Source organism: Diabrotica virgifera, chromosome 3 (genome assembly GCF_917563875.1).
Source record: "Diabrotica virgifera virgifera chromosome 3, PGI_DIABVI_V3a".
Classification (NCBI taxonomy): domain Eukaryota; kingdom Metazoa; phylum Arthropoda; class Insecta; order Coleoptera; family Chrysomelidae; genus Diabrotica; species Diabrotica virgifera.
In genome coordinates, this window is record NC_065445.1 from 12,748,314 (window position 1) to 12,761,349 (window position 13,036).

The window sequence follows — 13,036 nt, forward strand, 5'->3', positions numbered from 1 at the left end:
CTATATTTCTAATTTTTTTTTAAAACTTTTCCGTAAGGTGCGCCACCTTCATAAACCAGAGAAACTAATTTTTTAGGGGTTTTTGAGGATTTTCCAATAAGAAAATTAAAAAATGTGCGAAACATGTTCAAAACACCCCAAAAAAGTTGTTGCGGGGTTTGAACTTGTTTCATCCTTTTGTTAATGCCCTAAAGGGCCGAGTTATTTTGTAACATCTAAGAAAAACAAAAACATTGGTTTGATCTATTTTGAAGTCTATAAAATGGGGAAACTCCCCAAAAACTATCAAACAGTTTTTCGGGTTTTAGAAGGTGGGGAAAAAAAATGGAAAAAATTAGAAATATAGTTTTTGATAAAATAAACAAAATAAAAAATTACACCAGCAACCATCTCCAAAAAAATTATACGCTTTTTTACAAAAACACAATAATAAAAATGCATTTTGAGGTTATATGCACTCAACACTAACAGATCTATAAAAAATATTTTATCTACTCTATGTCATATTATGTGTAAGTTTTTAGTTTGTGAAAACTGTCATTATGGATAGCAGTGCGTGAAGTGTTTAAAGTGTGCGTGAAGTAACAATGTATTTTAAATGGGACTTACTTTTTCGCACTGTTTTTGACACACTTTCATATAATCAAATATCCTTAACTTTCGCGTTGTCATGGTGATGACATAATGAGCAATAAATTACAACAACAGTTTTGACAGTTTTGTGGTTTGAAAGAAGTTAGAATTGTTAAGTGTCAAAGTTCTAAGAATTGTAGAATAGAAATAAATTCCAGTGACGAAGAGTTACAGTTTTTTTATTTGTTCATCATAGATAAAATATTGTATAAAACTGTTTGTGAAGTACTTTTTACGAACTTACGCGATGTATAGCACTCGCTCCGTTGTCGCTCGTGCTCTAAACATCACGTGCGTTCGCAAAAAGCATACTTCACGAACTGTTTCATAAATAACTATTTGATGTGTTTTGTAAAAGCATCAAATAATGCGTGTAATTTTTTTGAAATTTTTAAATTTATTCCATCCTGCCTGAAAGAAATAAAAACAAAAAATGACTTTTTGGTGAAAGGGGAGGGGGAGAGACCTGGCTGGCTAAAAATTAACTGTCTTATTTTTTAATCACACAGATCGTAAAAAAATAATAAGAATAATAATATAATATAACAATATAATAAAAAAAAATTGATTCATGGGAGTATTTAATCATTTTGCTTATCTTAAAGGGCCCTTTGCTAGTTTGATGCGTGTTTATGCATATTTATAGTGTGTTCGATTGTGAAGACTCGCTGATCCAGTGAACCGAATCATAAGAATGAACTCCCAAACTACACGATTATGTCACCTCTACAACGGGCATTTGTAATTTTACCATCTTATTTAGTATTTCTGCAGCACCGTCAATTAAAATTCAAAAATTACAATCGTAATGAATTTCCATGTCTCGTCCAGGGACGCAACGTGTTTACATCTGGTCCCATGTACTGTAACAGTGGATTAATCCATAAATCTGGGATATATGGGAGTATCTGGCCAGACACGGCCGGTGTCACTCCCACTTTATGTTGGTACACAGCGTCATCCGGCCAAGTTAATCTATTACGATATGTGACACAACAGATCAAGTAGGCAAATCATGTCTGCCATGGAAAAACAATGAATGGGATCGAGTTGTCAACTCCTACGTGTCGTCTGATACGGATGAAATTCGAGGTTAATACCTGCGTTTTATTGGTTGGCTTTAGTTTGTGATTTACTTATATCGTTGCGCGTGACGGTATAAAACTACCCGAGCGAGGGAACAAAACTGCAGTACTCGTAAATTGAAAAGATAATATTTGTTCCAAAGAATTCGAAAATTGATTGAACACCAAACTTTGGAAAATTATTACACCACATATTAATATCTAACTCTTAGAGAATACAAAAAATATATCTTTTTTCATTTATGCACGTACACTAATATTGTAAAGGGCGCCAAAGTCAAGGCCTCGAAAAAAAAAGTAGTTCCGATGGCGGACAGTAACTGTTTCAGAGATCCCAATCCTGAGATTAACTGTTAATCTCAGGATTGGGATCTCTGAAACAAAAAAAATCGTACAACATTTGAAAAAGGAAGGTTTCTTACATGACAATTTACCACCGTTAGTGAAAAATTCCGCAAAAAAAAGATTTTACGGAAATTTGAAAAAATTTTGTGAAAAAAATCTTTCTTGAGTTTTTCATGGTTAAAAAATATTTATTTTTTATTTTTTGGTCAAATTGTGGTAAATCACGTTAGAAACTATCCTTTTTCAAATGCTGTACGATTTTTTTTGTTTCAGATATCCCAATCCTGAGTTTAACTGTCCGTCATCATTTTTCGAGGCCTCGACTTTTGCTCCCTCTACAATGTTAGTGTATGTGCACAAATGACAAAAGATATATATCTTTTTTTATACTTTCTAAGAGTTAGATATTAATATGTAGAAAGTTTTATGTTCATTTTTAATAAAGGTTCTGAGAAAAAAATTCTTAAAAAAAAATTATAATTTTTGGTCTTCTAAAAAGTGCACTATTAGTACTTTATGTTAGTCCAGTAATATTGAGTCTTCCGATCTTATTCTGTTATTGTTTGACTTCGTTTTGTTGATTTGGTGGGTAAGTTTTCTTCAGTTTTATTTCTTACACATAGTTTTCAGGGATTACTATGTATGAGGCTCTCATTACTATCGTAACTTATAAGAGAGAGGCTCTCAATCAGCACAACATCGACCTATTAGACCAGCGCGCATCTGTAAAAATATTAGTACATTTGGACGTTGAGAGGTGCCTCAAATTTTTTTGCAGAAATTGCTTGAAAATTACTCAAATAATAATATTTGAGTTATCCTCCCTCTCAAAAAGGTCCGGAACATTGTTTAAATAATCAAAATGTCAAAAAATGACATAAAAGTTGCGTAATTAAATTTCCTACAATATAAAATTGGTTAAAAATTTAAAAAGTAGTCACCCTTGTTGCAAAATAGCAATAATTGCGAAAAAAACCATACAAAAACAAGTATTCGCATTTTACGCTTTTCAACCATTTATGCTACACTTAAGACCTTCATATTTCACCCAGAAAAACTTTATGATACAGTAAAAACAATACTGTAAATTTCATTAAGACCCGTTCAATAGATTTTGCAAAATAAATTTTGCATTCCAGCTTTCGCAAAAAAAAATTCTTTTTTTCAAAATGTTACAGGACTGAAAATAAAGTAGATAGCAAGTTGAATTTTTTTTTGCTTATAGAAGTGTACTGTACCTTTCATTTTTAATTTGCAAAACTAAAATCGATTAACTACCACGGCGTCAGGAATTTTTTTTAAATAAACATTAATTATTGGTGCTACGCGCAGGACAGCGGATAGTTTGCTCTGATAGATTGCTCTAGAGAATAAAAGTTTGTTCTTTTTAAACATATGCAATTGTTTAAACAATATTTCACAAACAATAATAAAATTAGTTTTATTTTTGTGAAATTAAAATATTAAAATACAACAAAATATAGAGTAAGAAAATAATATATTAGATAAAGATTGGAAGACATTTTGGTGGAAATCAACCTTGTGTGAATCGAACAGCGCTGTCCTGCGCGTAGCAACAAAAATTAATGTTTATTTAAAAAATTTCCTGACGCCGTGGTAATTAATCGATTTTAATTTTGCAAATTGCAAATGAAAGGTACAGTACACTTCTATCAGCAAAAAAAATTCAACTTGCTATCTGCTTTATTTTCAGTCCTGCAACATTTTAAAAAAATGAATTCTTTTGCGAAAGCTGGAGTGCAAAAGTTATTTTGTAAAATCTATCAAACCGATCTTAATGAAATTTACAGTGTTGTTTTACTATATCATAAAGTTTTTCTGGGTAAAATATGAAGGTCCTAAGTTTAGCATAAATGGTTGAAAAACGTAAAGGGCGTATACTTGTTATTGTATGGTTTTTTGGCAATTATTGCTATTTTGCAACAAGGGTGACTATTTTTGAAATTTCTAGCCAATTCTATATTGTATATATATAACAGCGCTAACAGGCCTTATAGGCCTACGGCTTCTAAATTCTGGATAATATTTCTCCATTCTGTTCGGTCCTCTGCACTCTTTCTCCAGTCCTTCACCCCGATTTCTTCCAAATCCCTCTCTGCAGCCTCTAACCATCTCTTCCTTGGTCGACCTCGTCTCCTTTTTCCCAATGCTCTGTCATTCAATATTCGTTTGACGTTTCTAGTTTCTGGCATTCGAGTAATATGTCCCAGCCATCTAACTCTTTGGGCTCGTATTTTTGTCGTTATTTTTGGTCTCCCATACATCCTCATTACTTCTTCATTTGTTCGTCTCCTCCAGGTTTTCTCCGCTATCTGTATACCTCCAAAAATTTTTCTCAGGATCTTCCTTTCCCATATCTGTATCTTCTTCTCCTCTTGTTGATTCATTACCCACGTTTCGCTCGCATACAACACTGTGGGCCGTATTATCGTTTCATACATTCTGATTTTCGCGTTTATTGATACATTTTTTGCTTTTAATATCGTGTTTAAGGCACCCACAACTCGACTTCCCTTCAATAATCTTTTATCTATTTCTTTTTCTTCCCTTCCAGTACTGGTTACAGTCACTCCCAGGTATTCGAATTCTGCTACTTCCTTAAATTTATATTCATCTCCTTCTCCTTTCATTTTTATATAGTTATCCTCTTTATTTATATCTCCTTTCATTACCATGTATTGTGTTTTTCCTTGGTTGATTCTTAATCCATACCTTTTTGCTTCCGCTTCGAACTTTTGGAATATTTTTTGGAGATGTTCCTTTGTTCTTGTTAGGATGACTAGATCATCAGCGTAAGCTATAAACTGCTGTCTGTTGTTAAATATGGTACCGCTTGTATTAATTTTTATCCTTCTTACTATGTGTTCTAGTACCAAGTTAAATAAGTCTGTAGATAGAGGGTCACCCTGTTTCAGTCCTTTATTCACTGTGAATTGTTTTGAAAAATTTCCTTCCAGTGTTATCCTGTTTTTTGTATTGTTGAGCGTCATTCTCACTAATTTAACCAGCTTTCCTGAAATACCCAAGGATCTCATTGCTTCATATAGCATATCTCGGTCCACTGAGTCGTAAGCCTGTTTAAAGTCAATGAACAACATGTGTAGTCCCAAATTTTGTTCGTAGCTGTTGTTCTGTATTAGTTTTAATAAACATATTTGATCTCTTGTTGATCTTCCTGGTCTAAAACCTCCTTGGTATTCTCCAATGATCTTATTTACCTCCTTTTGCAATCTATTTCGGATGATTTTTGCAAGTATTTTATAGGCCACTTCTAATAGCGATATTCCTCTATAATTTTCGCAACTTGTTTCATCACCTTTTTTGTAGATTGGACAGATGAGTGCATTGTTCCATTGTTGCGGCATTTCCTCTTTTTGCCAGACTGTTAATATTAGTCGGAAAATTTTTTCTTGCAGCTTTTCTCCTCCTACTTTAAAAATCTCTGCCGGAATTCCGCTTTCTCCTGCGCTTTTGTTATTTTTTTGCTTCAATATTGCTTCTTTTACTTCTTGTAGTGTAGGTTCTTCTTCACGTTGTTGTTCTGTGTTATCCTGTTCATGTTGTTTTATTTCCTGGGGTTCTGCTTGTTTATTTTCATTTAATAGTTCTTCAAAATACTCCGCCCATCTGTTCAATTTTTCTGTTGTTTCTCCTAAAAGCACACCGTCTTTACCTCTACAATAACTTGTTTTACTCTTTGCAGTTCCTCGAAATTTTTTTACTTCTTGGTAGAAATTTCTTATTTCCTTGTTTACGTATGATTCTTCTATTGTTTTCAACTGTTTGTCAAGATGTTCTCTTTTCTTTTTTCTGCAGATTTGTTTTACTTCTCTTCTTGCCATTTTATATTTTTCTGTAGTATCCTGTGTATTATTTTTGTCTTTTTCTATTTTTGCTTTATTTCTACGTATCAATGCTATTTTACAATCCTCGTCAAACCAGTCTCTTCGTTTCTCTGCTTGTACTTTTCCTAGACATAGTTCCGTTGCTTCTGTTATCGCTATCTGTATATTCCTCCATTCTTCATCAATATCTTCTGCGGTGGGGTAACGGAGTCTTTTATTTATCTCTGCCACAAATTTGTTTGCCGTTTTTTCTTCTTTAAGTAATTCTATCCTGTATGTTAATCTTTCTTTTGCTGTTCTTGGGTTTCTTGGCAGCTCTTGTTTAAGTTTGGCTATCGTTAGAATATGATCGCTATTGGTATCTGCCCCTCTGTAGCTTCTGGAATCGGTAATTGCTCTGATATGTTTACTTTCTATTAATACGTGGTCTATCTGGTTTTTTGTCCTTCCATCTGGAGATATCCAAGTTATCTTATGAATATCCTTATGGTCAAATCTTGTGCTTACAATTTTCATTTTATTTTCTGTTGCAAATTCAATTAATTTTTTCCCATTTTCATTTGATTCCTTATGCAAACTTTTTCCACCCGTTATACTTCTGTAAATCTCTTCTCTTCCTATTTTGGCATTCATATCTCCTACGATTATCTTTATGTCATATTTCTGAATTTTATCCATCAAATTACTTAGCTTCTCATAGAACTCTGTCTTGGTTTCTAGGTCTTTTTCTTCAGTGGGGGCATGTGCATTAATGATGCTAATTTTTCTGTACTTTCCTCTTATTCTTAAATAACATATTCTATCTGATATTGCTTGGAAGTCTATAACTAATTTACTTATTTTTTCTGTCACCATAAATCCAACTCCAAAATATCTGTTTGTCCCGCCGCTCTTAAAAAAGGTTCTTTTTCCTATTTTGACTATTTCAGTTCCCAACTGTTTTGTTTCTTGTAAGGCCAGGATGTCTACTTTGTAATTCTCCATAATATTATCTAAATTTTTTTAAGGCACCCTCTTCGTACGTACTTCGTACATTCCAGGTTCCAATTTTTATTATTTCCTCATGTTTTTCTTTATTTGTATCGTTTTTTCCCTCATTTTCCAAAGTCGTTATTCCTTTTTTTGCCATGTCAATACCATATTTCAGCCGCTGTTCTTCGTTTATTAGTTTTTTGAATTTTCTATCAGCTGGTCTCTCTCCTCGTCCCATATCCAGATTTTGCCATTTACTATTAATTTCTTGTAGCCGATTTTCGTTTGCTTACCTTTGCTTCTTTCTTCCTTTGCTATTTTAGTTATTTCCTTTTGTATTTCTTTTTCTTTCGATGTCAAATCGTTGTTTATATAGATACGGTCTTTATGCTGTTTTAGTTTACTTTTCTTGTTTAGGATTTCCATTTTATCCGTGAAAGTTTCTGTCTCTATTGCGCATACTGTTTCTCCTATTTTTGTTGCACTTCTTAGTTTTATTTGTGTTTGCAACTCTTGGGCTATGAAATTTTCCATTTCTTCTTTTAATTTCTTATCATCATTTGTTTGTACTTTCAACCCAGTTACGATCAAGCTTTTCTTTTTGCTAAATTTCTCCAGTTGCTCCATTCTTTCATGTAGCAATTTTACTTCTTTTTTTAGTTTTTGATTCTCTACTTTTACATCCATTAACTCTTTATTGGTTTGTTGTTGTTCTTTTCTTATTTGTTTTATTTCCTGAAGCATTTCATCATTTTTATTCATGAGCTCTCTCATCATCGTAATCATAACATTTTCCATGTCTTCATTTTTTTCGTTGCCTGCTTTGCTTGGTGACCGTTTTGTAATTTTACTTCTATTAAAACAATCATCCAAGTTTTCTCTTTTGCGTTTCGTTTCGTCATCGGTTTCACTTCCTGTGTCATTATCCTTTCTTTCCATTTTCTAAAAGTGCCCCTCTAAATGTTACAATTAGAAAAATCTGTATAGAATACAATATAAAATATAAGGTTAGTTTAAAAAAATAAACCTATATGAGACACAAACTATAAACTTAATTTAGAAATTAACTTTAAGCCAGTTCGTAATCACCGTAAAAATTAAAATTATTGATTTTTAATTCTGGCACTATTTTAGATTTATTTTATAAGTCCGACTCTGCACTGCGAAAATAAATCAAGTCTGTTTGACCCATCAAAACTTGAATTTCTTATCAGTGGTTTTATTTTATTTATATTGTTCGAATAATTATTGGCATCTAAAATACCTGTTTACAGTAAATAATGGAGAGATCTTACTTTTTCGATGCTTTGGACGATTTATTTTCACTCACTAGTGCACTTGTACTTTTATTTACACACTGTGTTAACTTGGCGATTTATCTATTCGTAATTCCAATGGAAATTGGATTATTCACGGAACAGACGTTAATCAACCTCACAATTTGCCTACCAGGACCGTTCTCATTCTATATTGTAGTCCTGCAACATTTTAAAAAAATGAATTCTTTTGCGAAAGCTGGAGTGCAAAAGTTATTTTGTAAAATCTATCAAACCGATCTTAATGAAATTTACAGTGTTGTTTTACTATATCATAAAGTTTTTCTGGGTAAAATATGAAGGTCCTAAGTTTAGCATAAATGGTTGAAAAACGTAAAGGGCGAATACTTGTTATTGTATGGTTTTTTGGCAATTATTGCTATTTTGCAACAAGGGTGACTATTTTTGAAATTTCTAGCCAATTCTATATTGTAGGAAATTTAATTACGCAACTTTTATGTCAGTACAACTTTTTTCGGAAATGAATACTTTTAAAGTTATAATCAAAAAACGAAGAAAAAAATCGAATTTTTCCTTAATTTTTTGACATTTTGATTATTTAAACAATGTTCCGGACCTTTTTGAGAGGGAGGATAACTGAAATATTATTATTTGAGTTATTTTCAAGCTACTTCTGCAAAAAAAAATGAGTCACCTCTCAACGTCCATCTCAAAATAGATGCTTCCTGGACTATATATGCAAGTCCATTTCATCAGGATTTTCAGCTGAGACGCTGGCTGCAGGACTCCTTAATTAATTCACTCGAAGGAAGAATTGGTAGAGCACACGTAAAAACTCATACACAATTACAAAACATGCCTTCGATGTAGAGTATAAATCGACCATCTATTGCCCCTTGAAAGATTTGATAGACACAATTGTTTGTTGTTCACAGTATAATAACTCTACGTGGTGTCATCGACCCGTTGCAGTTGAAGAGTTTTTATGCGCTTCCAAACAAAAAACTCCAATGTATAATTAAAAACTAACAACCTACCTAATGTTTAAAAATCGTTTTTAAAATCAAATTTATATTCAATTACTCGTCTTGTTGATTTAATTGACTTTTAAGTAGAAAACAAACGAAGTGAGCGGTGAATTGTTAAAAGCACCGGCTCACTTGATTATTTGCTTTTTCGAGAAATTGTTGTCAGTGCCTCCGGAGACATTATCTAGTATTTCTTGTCGTTATTCGTAAAATAGTTGATTAAGCCTTTGTTGCATTGTTAAATTAAAACAAATTGTCCCCCCGGGTTATGTTTGCATTGTAGAAAACGCATTCAGACTCGCAGATCACTTTGTGAAGCTCCTTCCTAGGTCTTCTTTAATTAATGAGTAATGAGTTTTTTTCTCCTGAGGGAGAAGCATTAAGTAGTTTTTCTGCTGGCCTTAATTTTTTGTAGATAAAGGCTGGGCATGTATAAACAACTGTCGGTAATAGTAAATATTTATTGACCATTGAAGAAAATTAAAGACTGATCGAGGAGTGGTCATTTAAGTGTGACGAAAAAGCTATCGTGAGAACACATTGGGCGATGTCATAAACAAATACCACCAACTGTATGTTAAAATACACAGAATGGCGAATGTATAAAAAGAAAACAGCATCCATCAATAAAAAATGTTGGCCCGTCATACAAACCTCGATTTTATAGGAAGTAGGAGAGTCTTTAAAATACCTGCAATATTGGCAAAAAAATGAATGGACGACACAAGAGATCCTAGTACTGATGGAAGTTGTACGACGGAGACATAAAAATAGAAACGTTAACAAATACCATGAAATCAAGAAACTCATAAAAATAAAAAATTAAGCAATAGTTCAGAGAAATAAGGAAAAAAATATCCTGTTGGTGACACAACCCCCTCCAGGCCGAAACCAAATTTTTTGAGTATTATGGACATCTATAATAATAACCTATATGTTTCCTGCAGCCGATTTTAATGATATACTTAGTTATAAACAAATGAAGATCAAAAAACGGCAAATTTTCGCTTTTTTCGTCTATTACCAAAATGTTAAGCATTTTAAACAAATTTGAGAGTAAGAAACTCATAAATCGTTTAAAAAACTTCAATATGGCGTTCGCTGAATATGTCTATCCTTATTGGTTGCTTAGAAAATTGCAAAATAAATAATAAATTTTGAGTTTTTATAAATATTCATAACTTATGTAAAAATTAACTTAAGACGTTAATAACGTGTAATAATAAATTTACAGTTTTCGCAATATGATTTTTCAAAGTTCGCTACTCACAGCAATTTTGGGCAATTTTCCTTGTTATTTCGCAAATATTTTTCTGTAACTTTTTTCTACGCAACTTTAGGCATATGCAATGGTACATGTAAGAGGAATAGAAATCAATTACCTTTAAAATGTTCTACTGTATAATGTTGTACGACTTCTTTTAAAGAGGTTATCTTTTTCAAGATTTTATACTTTTAACAAGTTTTTATATTTTTTACGATTATTTTTTAAATTTCCCATTATAACTTTTTTTCTTCTACATTTAAGTATATATTATATAATAAAAAAGAAAGCTTATTCTGTTTACTTTAAAATGGTGTATTATAAAAAATTCTAGGATTATTTTTGAATAAGATATGCTTTTTCAAAATGTAATAAGTACTTGCAACGATTTTTGATTTTAGGATTATTTTTTAAATTTCTCCTTATAACTTTTTTATGTGATTGTGTGTTATGATTGAATCTTATTTTTTATAGGTAATACTTTGGATCCACTTGACTCGGCCGGGCAAACTTCAAAATATGGATTAATTCCAATATTTACTGTCAAAGCTCCTGCACCACAAGCTTTGCTTGAAAAAATAGCATGTAAATGTACCAAAGGATGTACAAAAAACTGCGGTTGTAGGAAGATAGGAATTAGTTTTTCAATATTCTGCAAAGGGTGCATGTGCATGGGTACTAATTGTGGGACTCTAAGATAACTAAGGTGTCAGAGGAAGATATTGAAGCTAATGCTAACGAAGAGATGGACTTTGATTTTGAAATTTTTTAAATGTCAACGTTTAAATAATTTTAACTAAAGTGATGTTTTCTGAGACTAATGTTTATGTAATTTTTGTAAAAGAAATAATTTTAAATAATACAGGTAAAAAAATATCAAAGAATCACTCGGTTTCCATTATTTAAATATAGGTGATACACCATTTTAAAGAACAGAAAGTAAGCCCTCTTTATTCAGTAATATACAGTGCTAGTCAATAGTCCGTACCCCCCCTCGTATCTATTGAACGGTTATACCTATAATAGTGAAATTTGGAGGGAGGAAATAAACGGACGTAAGCTTCTTAACTAGTCATGACAGGTGACGTAATAGTGACAGATGACGTTACAGAGCCACTGTGACCGATAATTTTAAATGGGACCTTATGGCAAGTGATACCTCGTTTGAAAGGTATTCAAAATTTTTATTCAGTCATACTAATTTTTTTGGGTTTAAGTTGATTTTGATTTTGGTGAATAAATTAAATAAATATAATATTGTAGTTTCGCATTTAATTAATAAAAATTCAAATGTCCGCCTATGGGTTTTTTGTCAAAAGAGTTGACGTTTTTCAATTCTCTAGTAGTTTTTACGTCATCGTCAACCTTTTTGACAAGTATTCATAGGCGGAATTTTGAATTTTTATTAATTAAATGCAAAGCTACAATTTTATATTTATTTCATTTATTCATCAAAATTAGCTTAAACTTAAACAAAATTAGTATGACTGAATAGGTATTTGCAATACCTTTCAAACGAGGTGTCACTTGCTATAAGGTCCCATTTAAAATTATCTGTCACAGTGGCGCTGTAAAGTCATCTGTCACTATTACGTCACCTGTCATAACTAGTTAAGAAGCCTACGTCTGTTTATTTCCTCCCTCCAAATTTCACTATTATTGGTATAACCGTTCAAAAGATACGAGGGGGGGTACGGACTTTTGACTAGCACTGTATAGTATATTCATGTACAAGAAAAAAAAAGTTATAATGAGAAATTTAAAAAATAATCCTTAAATCAAAAATCGTTGCAAGTACTTATTACATTTTGAAAAATAATATCTTATTCAAAAATAATCCTCGAATTTTTTGTAATACAAAATTTTAAAGTAAACAAAACAAGCTTTTTTTATTATATAATATAATATATGCCTAAATGTAGAAGAAAAAAAGTTATAATGAGAAATTTCAGAAATAATCGTAAAAAATGTAAAAAATAATATTTTTTTATATTAGGTATTATATATTATATAATATAATATTATATTATATATACAATATATAATATAATATTATATAATATACAATATATCATATAATAATATAATTTTATTTTTATATTATATTATAAAAAATCGCTAAAAGTATAAAACTTTGAAAAACCATAATCTCTTTAAAAAAAAAGTCGTACAACGTTAGACAGTAGACCATTTTAAAGCTAATTTCTATTTCTATTACGTGTACCATTTCATATACCTAAAGTTACGTGGAAAAAAGTTCCAGAACAATATTTGCGAAATTACAAGGAAAATTGCCCAAAATTGCTGTGAGTGGCGAACTTTGAAAAATCATATTTCGAAAACTATAAATCCTAATTACCTCTACTACACAACATTTTAAAGAAGAAATATGTAGATTTTTTTTCTGTAAAGCAATGTCTATACCTATATCCTCGTGGACAAAAGTTATGGGACAAAAACAAAATTTCTTTCTTTTGGGTTTCTTTGTGCTTTTTCTTTTGAATATATTTTTGTAAAAAAAAGTATCATTGACTTTAAAAAGCGATATTTAGATAGGAAATTTAAC

General features: G+C 31.4%; 1 protein-coding gene across 2 annotated transcripts in view; it reads left to right on the plus strand.

The window, feature by feature from the left end:
* LOC114349398 (netrin receptor UNC5C) overlaps window positions 1–13,036 on the plus strand; it is a 1,236,422-nt gene that overhangs the window by 397,141 nt on the left and 826,245 nt on the right. The window lies entirely within an intron of this gene.